Raw genomic sequence first — 12,183 nt, 5'->3', positions numbered from 1 at the left:
CACGAATATGTATATCCATACACACACATTGATATACTTGTTAATAAGTTCTTTTTATTGGTCACTTGGCTAGAAGTCGGTGTCGGTTAAAAGAGAAGGTATTCCGTCTGATCTGTGCCAAATTATAACGTAGCCCAATCTTTTCGTTCCTCCGTTAGAGATACATAATATACATAAAGGTAGTTTTTTTCCGTGTGCGTGCGTCCATGCATAGATACATACATACGTTGTTGTAATAAGAAAACGCATCCCAACGACGCGACGTCGATCGTTCTACGTGCAACGATAATGTTTGCGCGAACAAAAAAAGAAAAAAAAAAAGAAAAAAAAAAAAGAAAAAAAAGTAAGTTAACGAAAAGCTACACTTTGGATCCTTTTACCTCGTATTATAATATATGTACATTTATATATACATGCATATTCGTTTGAATGTGTTTTTTTTTTACGATTATATATACATATACTATTACACACGTATCTATATACATATGCATGCATACGCATACAGAGAAGTAATGAAAGATTTTCTCGTGCCTTTTGAAGGGAGGAACGATCGAATTCGCGGGCCGAAACGATCGATAGATCTGCGACAGAAATCTGCGACAGAAGAGACTCGAAGAAATATTATCCTTTAAAACGCACATATATAAGCGAGCGTATTTAAAAAGCTTTTCCTCTTAGTTCCAAATTGACTCTTTTTCTTCATGCGGATAATGTCCAATTGACGACGAATGGTATTAATGATCCTTTCATCATTGATACTATTAACTATTCAGTAACTATCGTCACGTTATTATCGCTATTATTACTATTGTTATTGTGACCGTTGCTGCTGCTATTATTACTATTATTATTATTATTATTACTACTACTACTACTACTACTACTACTACTATTACAGCTACACTTCTAACTACTACGACTACTGTCACAATTATTATTCCTGCTACCGCTCCTATTATTCTTCCTACTATCGCTATTGCTACTGATTCTATTACTCCTAGTACCGGTACTACTAAACTAATACTAATACTATTACTACTACTACTACTATTACTGTTACTATACTTACTACTGCTACTACTACCACCACTATTATACTATTACTATTACTATCACTACTACTTTTACTCTAGCTATTTACTATTAACAGTGTACTTTTTCCACGATGACGTTAAACGATCTATAAGAGCGGTGCATAAGAGTTAAAACGTATTTATGCCTAAGAGAAATTTTAATTGTAGGATATTTGTCAAGTATGTAAGTAAATAAACGAGCGAACATGTTACTAAAACCATATTGTCACTTCACACGTACACTTTTGTCACATACAGGAAAGGCACGCATCGACATACATACACAAATGCATACGAAAAGTTGAGCAGATTTTAGTTACAATATTGTTTGTATTTAGGTAAGAGTTAGATGACAACGCGATGAAAAATACAAGTTTGTAATAGGGTCTACAGGTAAATGTTAAGCTAATTTTTAATTGTATTGTGTGTGTGTGTGTGCGTGCGTGTGTGTATGTATATATATATATATTTATATATATATATATATATATATATATTATTTAACGAAGCCCGCAAACGTTACATGCGCGATTATTTAAGTAACTTTTACGGAAATAGGTATATGTATATTTAAATGAGAATGTATGTGTATATTTGTGTGTGTTTGCGTTTATATGCGAGAGACAGAGAAAGAAGATAAATAAGTTTAAGAAAGAGAACACGACAAATACAAGTACACACACATGGTTGAATATGCATGTATGTATGTATGCACGCGTGCATGGACGCGTACGATCGTGGGTATCGATAATTGATCGTTAGCAATGTCATATTGAAAAGACTGGAATGTATTGTACTCCGGCAAACAATAAGAATGATCACTTTTTTCCATCATTTATGTTCTTAAACAATTTTTATTTTCGGATACGAACATATCTAACGTGCAACATAATATATTTAAAAAAAAAAAAAGTACAAAAGGAACGAATACGAGTTAATAAAAATTTCAAACTCTGTTTGAAAAATTGTAATTACCTGGATGTAAATATTTCCGACGTACGCAATCATACTTTGTTTCCTAAATGGAAAGGAAAATTGATCGTATTATTGACTGCCGGTCTACAAAAATTCAACCATATATTCTTTTCTATTTCTCGTGACGTTTGAGAGAAGAGTAAAAAGTCATGGTTCAATCTTCGATCCGATCTTAAGCGTCCTTACTACGTCGTACAATAGATTTATCGCATTATTGTAAGTTATATATATAGAGAGGGAGAGAGAGAGAGAGAAAGAGAATGATCTCTTATTGTTTCAATTGGACAATTTCGCGCACAATTCTGTTGCGTGCTCGTTGCACCGAGCTGTCGGAAAATATTGCACGCGTCATCTTCGAATGACAAATATATGAAAAAGAAAGAAAGAAAGAAAGAAAGAAAGAAAAAATGAAATCTTCGAAAAGACGTCTCGAAGGTTTTATTTGTCCTTTCCCGTGAAAAAATATACGTACAAAGCAATCTAGACGTAGAAATTCGCGCGAGGACGTAGCGATGGCCTAATCAAGGAGTCGAGTAGAATATTTCCTTTGATATTATTCGATCTTTTTATTCGTTTGTCGATTGTTTTCTGGGAAAAATAAAAAATGTTGGATTTTTACGTCGACTCGAAATAGCGTTATCACGCGAAACGACTCTGATTATAATTTTCTACGATCGCGAACAAAATCTCCAAGAGCGCTTCCATGTAGACCGATTCGTAACGTGGATATGCGTTTGTAGGAAAACATTGCAAAAACAAAAAGAAATATGTATACGAGAGTGTTCTGCATTCGTGTGTATTCGTTGCAGGTAATACATATAGATAAACGTACAAGTAACGCACGCGCGTACGCTGCTTAATAGCGTTTAGAAGGAAAGCTTAACCTTCCTAAAAGGCTTTCGTATGTGATTAATTATCTTTACTTTCATTATTTTTTTTATCAATTTCGTCAAATTTATTCTTATCCAGTATCGTATCTTAGAAAGTCTTAAGAAATGGTTCGCGCGTGCAGTGGCGGATCAAGCCAACCAAAGTCCGAGATTCGACTCGAGACGAGATTTCCGAGTTGGACGAATAAAGTTTCGTTAAGACATTCGACAAATTTATTTGAAAAAGAACCTAATTTATCGCTTAATCCACTACTGCGCGTATGTCTTTTATCGTGTAATTTTGGTGTCATATTTTGCAGAATTGTTTGTAGATGAAAAATAGAGTAACGAACGAAAGAGATAAATAGGTAGATGGACAGGTAGATGGACAGGTAGATGGATAGATAGACAGAGATAGATAGATACATAGGTAGGTAGGTAGATAGATAGATAGGTAGATAGGTAGGTAGATATAGAAGACGAAAGATCGTTTTGGGAAAGCTAACAATCGAATTTAGTCGACGTAATTTATCATAGATATGTACGTCGCGTTTGTTCGAGATTTTATAAGATGAAAGAAACGTTATACTTTTTCTCGCCTATTATTCCGAAAAGAGAGAAAGTCCAGTGTCGAAAAGTTACGCACGTAACTTGAAAGGAGTCTGGAGTCGTTCGAGCGAAATTAAATTCCCGGCTTAAGAATGAAAAGTAAAGAAAAAAAGCTTATAAGAAATGAACATTTCGTTGGACCGAATTCCAGACTAGTGATTAAGTCATTTCCAACATTATTAACGGTCGCATTTGATTTCTCTTTCTTCTACTACTATGCAATTTCATTTTTGTTAACTTCTTGACCGTCGTTAAAGAAAGAAATATGGAGGCTCGTCAGTAAATAATATAAAAATGCATTTTTTGTTCCCGGAACGCGCCGCCCACCCACCTGCAACGCCGTGCTTAAGGGTGGAAGACTATTTAAAAGGCCGACCATTTCCTGACTTTCTACACGTTTTATTTTACATCTTGACTATTTCAAAGATATGCTGTTTTGATTTCAAATGGCGTATCGATAGTTTAATAGGTAATATAAGTGGTCTTCCCCCTTTAAAAAACGAATTATTGTTTTTTTTTTTCGTTTTTTTTTTCGTTTTTTTTTTTCGTTTTTTTTTCGTTTTTTTTTATTACACGAGGAATGAAGTTTCATTGAATTTGTATGTTTATAATGAATAATTAAGACGAGTCATTTGATTAAATAAATCGCGACACCAGATATACATATATAATAAGTATCATTTCATTGAAAATGATCACTGTTCGTTCGCGCGATAATAAAGCATCCACCTTATATGATAGTAATTAGAAATGAGAGAGGGAAAACGTTTTCTGGTGAAAAAGAATGAAGGAAGAAAGACAGAGAGAAAAAGACTCGTTCAAAAGTTTAGCGAGTTTGTAAAGCAAGCGCGTTATATTATACTTATGAAAGAGACGACGTGGTTTTACATTTGAAGCTAAAATAATTAATGGCAAGAAAAAAGAAAACTAATAAAAGGAAAAAACAAACAAAGAAATAATAATATTAATAATAATAATAATAATAATAATAATAATAAAAAAAAAAGAAAAGAAAAAAAAGAAGAAACATTTATACAAGTTTGGTAGCAAATGGCGACCGACGGTGGTTTTATTGTTAGTTAAACGGTGTTCGAACGATCCATATTATGAAAAAGAAGTAGAAATTTGCGCAAATTGCGTACGGTGTTATAGGTGTATGCTCGCCCACGGAGTAATAGAAATATATTGTTCACGATGGAATTGCAATAGCGCAATTTTGTTCCCTCAAGTTTTTTAATCCGAGATATTTAAGATGGACACAAATATATATTCGTTTCTCAGTGGCGGATCATCAATCCAAACATTTGAAATTTGATCAAAGTACGAGCACGGACAAATGTATGTCATGTTTCTATCGAGAACTTACATATATGTATATCCGACTGGGCCTCTCGATCGCCACTGGCTCGATCAAACTAAACGCGAATAATTCATGAAGAAATTAGCGAAATGCGCGAATATGCGAATGCGACAAACACGAGAGAGAAGAATAATTAATATTACACGATAATTAACGTTATATGATAAGAGAAGAGGGTTGATATTAAGCGAGTAGCATTATTTCGGACATGTTTTTTCACGGCGTCTAAGAACAATTGACCGTTATGGATCAATGAATGAATGAATGAATGAATGAATGAACGAACGAACGAACGAACGAACGAGAGATAGAGAGAGTGATTAGGCGAACTACCGCGTCGAATAATAGATATAACTCGTAAATCGGAGATCTTGTGTCTCTTATTAACCTCGGACGAATGTGGAATTACATAGATACAGAAATGTTCTTATCTTTTTTCATACCTTCCTTTCTCTCATACTCTCAACAGCAACACGTTTGAAAAATAATTGTCTCGAGAGATATGAGCTTCGATCTTTATTCGATCTTTATTCGATCTTTCTTTGGTATGCATAGAATATAAAAGGGAGAAGAGGAAGAAAATGAAATAATAGAAAAACCGACGCACGATATTCGTTCCATCCGAAGCGACTGCAAAAGCGTTCTATTAGCTTACAACTCTGTATATTATTATTAATATTATTATATTACGATTTTTTATTATTTTTATTATTATCATCATTATTATTATTATTATTATTATTATTATTATTATTATGATTATGATTATGATTAACCGAGTAAGAAGTATAAAAACAAAAAGTAAAGTTCCTTGAAAATTTGAAACGGAAAGCACCTTTCGAGCTTTTACGTGGCGATAATTCTCATTATATTCGTAATCAGATGAATCAATTGTATCTTTTCTTTGGACGAGGGCCTTTCACTTCAAAACTCGAATCGCGTTTTCCGTATCACGAGAACAGACTGCCATTCAGTTGGACTTTTTTTTTTTTTTCTAATAAATGCATATAAATCGAAGGCCAGAAATGACATTGGTAAAAAAAGAAAAAAAGAGAAAAAAAAGAGAGAGAGAATGCGAATGAGTGAATGTAAGAAAAGTCTAGTTGAAAGAGGAGGAAGTATGAGAGCGATGCACTCGCGATGCACTCGCGATGCACTCGCGATGCATACACGTGTTTGGTCGTTAAATATTTTATGAAATAAAGAAGCGCGTTATGTGCGATGTGTACCGATAATTAACCGAGAACCTGACAATGAGCGAATTTCGAAAAGCGCAAACGTCGTGTCACCGTTGTAAAGGAAAAGTAATGTTTCTCTTCGAATTTCGGCTCGCGTCGAAAAATAAGCATTTCCTTTTCGTACCGTTTCGATTTTTCGAAAAAAGATATGGAAAAAATAGAAAGAGAACAGCTTAATGTACTTGCAAACGTTTTTCAAAGTCATTCTTTCCCACCTTTCGAATCCTTTTATCACCAATTAGTAACCTATACAAATGATATTTATGTAATCGCATTTTCTACCTATTATATATATTACCTTTTTTCTTGATTTTTATTTTATTTTATTTTACAATACTATTATAAAAGACTTTTCTCATGAATTATTTGTTTAAAGAAAATATACATACTACTTTAAGTAGAGTTGGGAAGCAACGACGTACAAGAAGAAGGTAGGAGATTCACACACTATACTATATGTGCTTTGATATCTTTCAATCCTTTTTAACTCCCGTTTGCATAACATGTCATTTCTCGTTCTATTGCAGTCTTCTTTCTCTCTCCCTAACACCTACAGTATATATACATTTGAATAAACATTACAACCTATTAATATACATTGGATATTAAATAATTTCAATCTGATGTTTTATTGGACGAAAATTTTACCCTCCAAATTATCGCTGCGCAGGAACGTTCAAAAATATATGCGTTTTAGTTGAAAATATTATTCAAGTATTCGATAAACTTGAAATAATTGTTAATTAATCGAAGGAAATGTGTATTGTTTAAAATCACGGAGTATACGTTCTGTGCACCGTCCTCCTCGGAATTCACCGTTAGACTGGTACATTGTCTTCTGTCAAAGTTCTTTTGTTAAATGTTGCTTATATCATGATTTTCCGAAAGTTGCGCATGTGTATAAAGGGAATATTTCATCTAATAAATCAAATTTAAGATTATAACGCTCTGATTTTAGCATTTTTACATTTTTACATCTTTATGTAATTATTTAAACTAATGTATTGGGTTGACAACTAAGTGAATACGGATTTTTAACACTTTATTTTAATTTAATTAAATTATTTAATTTTTAACATTTTTTTCCCGTATATGATACATATGTATAACAAAAATAATATTCCTAATAAATAGAATTTCCTTTTTTGGAAAGTGTCATATAAACTACATTTAATAAAAGAAATTTTCTAGAGGACAATGACTCAGTCTAACGGCAAATTTCGAATAGGACGGTACATAAATCGTATACTCCGAGCTTTTAGACAACAATAAACATTTAATTAACAATTATTTGAATACTCTAATGCACTCTACTTATATTACAGGAAAATTTTACCCTCGAAGTCATCACTGCGCAGGAGTGTTAACATAATTACATAAAAATGAAAAAAATGCTAAAATCAGAACTTAGTTATAATCTTCAATTTGAATTATTAGGAGCATTATGCCCTTTATACACATGCGCAACGTTCAGAAAAATCGTATAAACAACATTTAACAAAAGAACTTTTACAGAAGACATTGACCCAATTCAACGGCGGACTTCAAAGAGGGACGGTACAAAGATCATATTCTCCGAGCTTTTAGTCAACAATAGACACTTCTAATTAACTATTATTTTAATAATCTAATGCACTCTACTTATATTTCAGATTGTTTAAACAAACACATACATTGGTTTAAATCCTAGTATTAGAATACGTGTTTTAATCAAGTCCAACAATGATACACCAATAGCGTATTAATGACGTTTCGACAGTATTTCAAAATGGCATCGCAATGACACCAGAATCGACTGGCAATTAGTCGATTATGCAGTAATTACTAGCCTTGGTAAAATGTGTATGGAGAACTGGCTGGAATCCAAACGAATTAATATTTTCATTTTTAATTAATTAACACTAAATATAACCCTTTGCATTCTATGCCTTTTTCTTGTGCAAACAAGTATCTTTAATACAAGTATCTTTAGGCTTCTTAACTTTATTGTATCATGAGCCACAGTGCGGTGGTAATCTTATTCTCTTAAGTAGTATACTCTGACTTTACTACGAATTCAAATATGTCAAATATGAACAAGTGTTGCCCCAGTAAAATTCTATAAAATCCTTTTTTTATTTATATTACGATATTTTCAATAAAATCAAATCAAAATATTCCGTGTATACCTCGTGTAATTTATATTACTACACTTTATTCTTATGAATTTTATTTTTCAAATGAGGAAGCAGAATCTTCGCATTAGAGAATTTTCACAACATTATGCTTTATTTGACAATGCATTATACTATAATTAAATACGTATAGAAATTCATTTAGGTGAATTTATTAGGTGAATTTTTATATACCAACAATCGTCAAATAAATAATTGTATTTTTTTTCTTCATTATTGTGTAACTGCAATTCATTATATGATATGTAGGAATAAAAAACGAAAGAAAAAAAAAAAAAATATAATAAAAACAATAATAATAATAAATATTCATTCTTAGATAAGAAAATAATATTGATGAATTATGTAATGATTATAATTACGTTCACTTTGCTTTTTCTTGTCGATTATAAGTAAGTCGGTACGGACTACTGTATTCGTACTCTTGATAAGTAACATTCGATTAGTTTAAAAAGTATGTAAACGTTGCTTAACTCGTAACTACTATCTCTAATCACAATGTTTATTTTTTAGCAAGTTTGAACAATTTTTTCCAATATTTCATAAGATCCGATTAGCCAGAAATATCAAATACGTTATTGGCAGTTATCCTACATTGTTTTCAATCAGTCGTTCTTCGATATTTAAAAGAAATCGCACGCAGCATTGGTCCAGCGTAGCAATGTTAATATTAAGCAACTGCTCTATTAGGCATTTGGAATTGCACTTTTATATCATTGTCAAGATGTTTATTTACATGTTACACTTTTTAAATGATTGCTTTTTTTTTTTTCTTTCTTTTGTTACTTATATTTTTGTTTTCTTTCCGTTTACTCTCGTATAGCTTTCACCGCATCTTCCTCGATATTACATAATAAAACATGAGTATTTTAATAAACAGCACGTTAATATTATAATAATATAATAATAATATTGAGAGAAAATAAAAATAAAAACTATTACTTAATTAAAAATATTACGTCGAACGCGCGAAAGAAGAAATTACAAGTTTGAGTTTGAGTTTGAGTTATTAAAAAGCCCTTAGTAGTTGCGAATACATTCAACGTCGATATTGTTGTTATTATTACAAACTTATGATATTCTCGTATATTATTTCTTCCAAAAGTTAATGCTTTTAAATGATTTTTTTTAATAAACTATATTTAATAACTCGATACCAATTGAGCAACCAAAATGTAATCTCTGTCGATACATTTATAGACAACCCAATTTTGGCATATATCAATACTAATATCAGTCTAATTAAATTTATTATCACGGAGAACCTTTTCGCAACGATTAAGTTGCTATAATAACAAGAAATATTTATAGTTAATGCGTTTTACAAATTGCATTTAAATTATATTATTCAAAGACGCGAAAAAAAAAAACATTTTTTAAATTTATCCCTTTCCCTGAAAAACAAATTAAAAAAATTAAATATACGGCGCACTGCTATATTCAGAAAAAAAGAAATTAATAATGTTATACAATATATATTAAAGCGTAATCATATATATCATATATATCTATATATATTAAACAGTGCGAATTGCATTTTTAAAGCTGACACTGATATTTTTAACACACTTTACACACTCATATTTTTTTATTTGAAGCAAAAGTACTGTTCAACATTCTGCTATATTATTAATTAGTTTTGTGCTAAAGAAATGCATGATTCTTCAAATACGATAATATTTTTCATTTTGCGTATGAAATAGGTTTTATACTTTTTTTTTCTTTTTTCATATCATTCAGTGAATATCATTCTAATAAATATAATACAACTGCAACTTGTCAAACAATATTAATAATAATAATAATAATAATAATAACTGACGTATAAATAATTTACACGTAAGATTAAATATCTTATATTTCATTATTTAGCTTGAATCTAATTTGAGGCAATTTCGACATGAACGTTTTTATTAATTTACGAAAAAAATAATCTTTATGCAAAGCATTAAAAGCTGCTTTCATTGAATCAATAAAATATAATGAAATTTTTCATCTTTGTTATTATTTTATTATGAACATAAGAAAAATTTGTATTTCCAAAATTAAAAAGAAAACGCGAAAAAGTAAAACTCTTTAAACTCAATAATACTAGGGAAGAATGTTTAATTTGAATTATTGCATGAATATGATGAATTAATTTTCCTTAAAATTTAATTCGATTATTCATTTGCATATAAGATATTTTTATAAATAATATAAATACGCGTGCTTACAAATCAGTACAATTTTCATATACATCTTAGTTAATAAAAAAAAATATATATATATATAGCCTACAACCAACATTTTTTTGCACATTTTATTATACGAATAATATTTTTTTGTTCAAGTAACACAGCTATAAAATTATCGAAACTTGCTAATATTAATTTGAAAAATTTCTCTCGATCCTATAATATTTCTTCTTACTCTTGTATTTCGTTTGATGCTCTTATAAAATTCTCTTGCCTTATTTTTCGTTTCAAATAAATATACAATAACAAAATAATAATAATTCGCATTGAAAAGTAAACCTTTCTTCTTCTTCTTCTTCTTCTTCTTCTTTTTCTTCTTCTTTCTTTCTTTCTTTCTCGTTATCTTAATTATTGCACTTATATTCCGTGATTATACATTTTGTCTCTTTTAAATTGAATCACATATATTATTTTTCAAATAGAGATTCCGTGTACAAAGATTTGTCATCTTCTCGTCCGAAATAGTTAAATAAAATTTCCATCGGCGATTCGATTAAAAAGTTATTCAATTAAATTTCAAATTTAATAACTTTATAAGTGCTTAGAAAACAAAAAAATACAATCAAATTTTCAATTATTCGTTTTAACAACTACAGACCGTAATACTCAATTACCTTTTTTACTGTTCTATAAAAAATAGCTTGCAATACTTCATGTTTTTTTTTCTTTTGTAACCATCTTGTATATTATAAATACATGAGGAATGTGCGAATACTCCAAGAGTTTGGTATTCTAGACAATGGGACTTAATTAATCATTAGGTAGATTAATCTACTTATAGAAAATGTTTATATTATCAAATGTAATCTAAATGATTCGATATATTTTGTCTTTCTTCAATATTTTAAATATAGCTCTTCAAATTTTGATGAATAATATGAGCTATATACATGTGCGCGTTTTAATGTTAATAGTTGAACATTTGAAAAATTAAACTCGCTAATTGATTATTATTATTTACCTATGAAATGGTATGCGTTTAATAAATTTTCATATTTTAATTAGCGAGATGATTGAGTACTTTTACTTTCATTTCATCTCTCATTTATTAATAATTTGAATATGAACTTTACCGCGACTAGATGTTAGGTGGTACTCGCACATCCCTAAATAACATACATATTCTCGCGCACACATTGTCACACTGCAACCTAATATTGATAATTAATTAGAATGTATATGAAATAAGCTATATGTCATAATATTTATGTTAGTAAAGTTAAAAAATCCATTCGCATATTATGCCATAATATTTGCAATAATATTATTACAATTTAGGTCATTTGTTTCTGTGACATATGGAACAACAAACACATTTCTTCCGTTGAATAATGCCAAAAATTATGACTAGCAACGCGTTAGCAATTTTATTTCGACCCCTTAACAGCAAGTGTATTACGACAACATATAGATAGGTGAAATCATGAGACAACATGATCGAAATGACAAATAATATTTATAAATAAATCTGTGCTAAACATGATACTTCAGTTCCACATGTCATCTCCACATGATATAGTCTTATTTTCTTCATCTGGTTATAAATTATTTTTAAAGACCTTAATCTTATTATCTTAGTAGTACTTACAGGAAGGAATCATAGATTTTTAGGCCTTTTTTTAGGCCATATCAAATTATATTATAT

The 12,183-nt window shown here is 30.2% G+C and overlaps 1 protein-coding gene across 2 annotated transcripts in view; it reads right to left on the bottom strand.

Annotated features, from left to right (window-relative positions):
* LOC106790050 (serine hydrolase-like protein) overlaps positions 1-7,205 on the bottom strand; it is a 40,317-nt gene extending 33,112 nt beyond the window's left edge. The window contains exons 1-2 of one of the 2 annotated variants that reach the window (XM_014754704.1): positions 6,776-7,205; positions 6,517-6,677 (exon numbers count right to left, since the gene is read on the bottom strand). The gene's annotated coding sequence lies outside the window, so the exon portion shown is untranslated. Of the gene's footprint in view, positions 1-6,516 lie in introns of both variants that reach the window. The other variant, XM_014754703.1, reaches the window with a different exon arrangement.
* Positions 7,206-12,183: the final 4,978 nt, after the last annotated feature.

This window comes from Polistes canadensis, unplaced genomic scaffold (assembly GCF_001313835.1).
Source record: "Polistes canadensis isolate GaletaPanama2010 unplaced genomic scaffold, ASM131383v1 scaffold_211, whole genome shotgun sequence".
In the NCBI taxonomy this organism is placed as follows: domain Eukaryota; kingdom Metazoa; phylum Arthropoda; class Insecta; order Hymenoptera; family Vespidae; genus Polistes; species Polistes canadensis.
The sequence above is the reverse complement of the archived record's forward strand: the minus strand, read 5'-3'. Positions and strand labels throughout refer to the sequence as shown.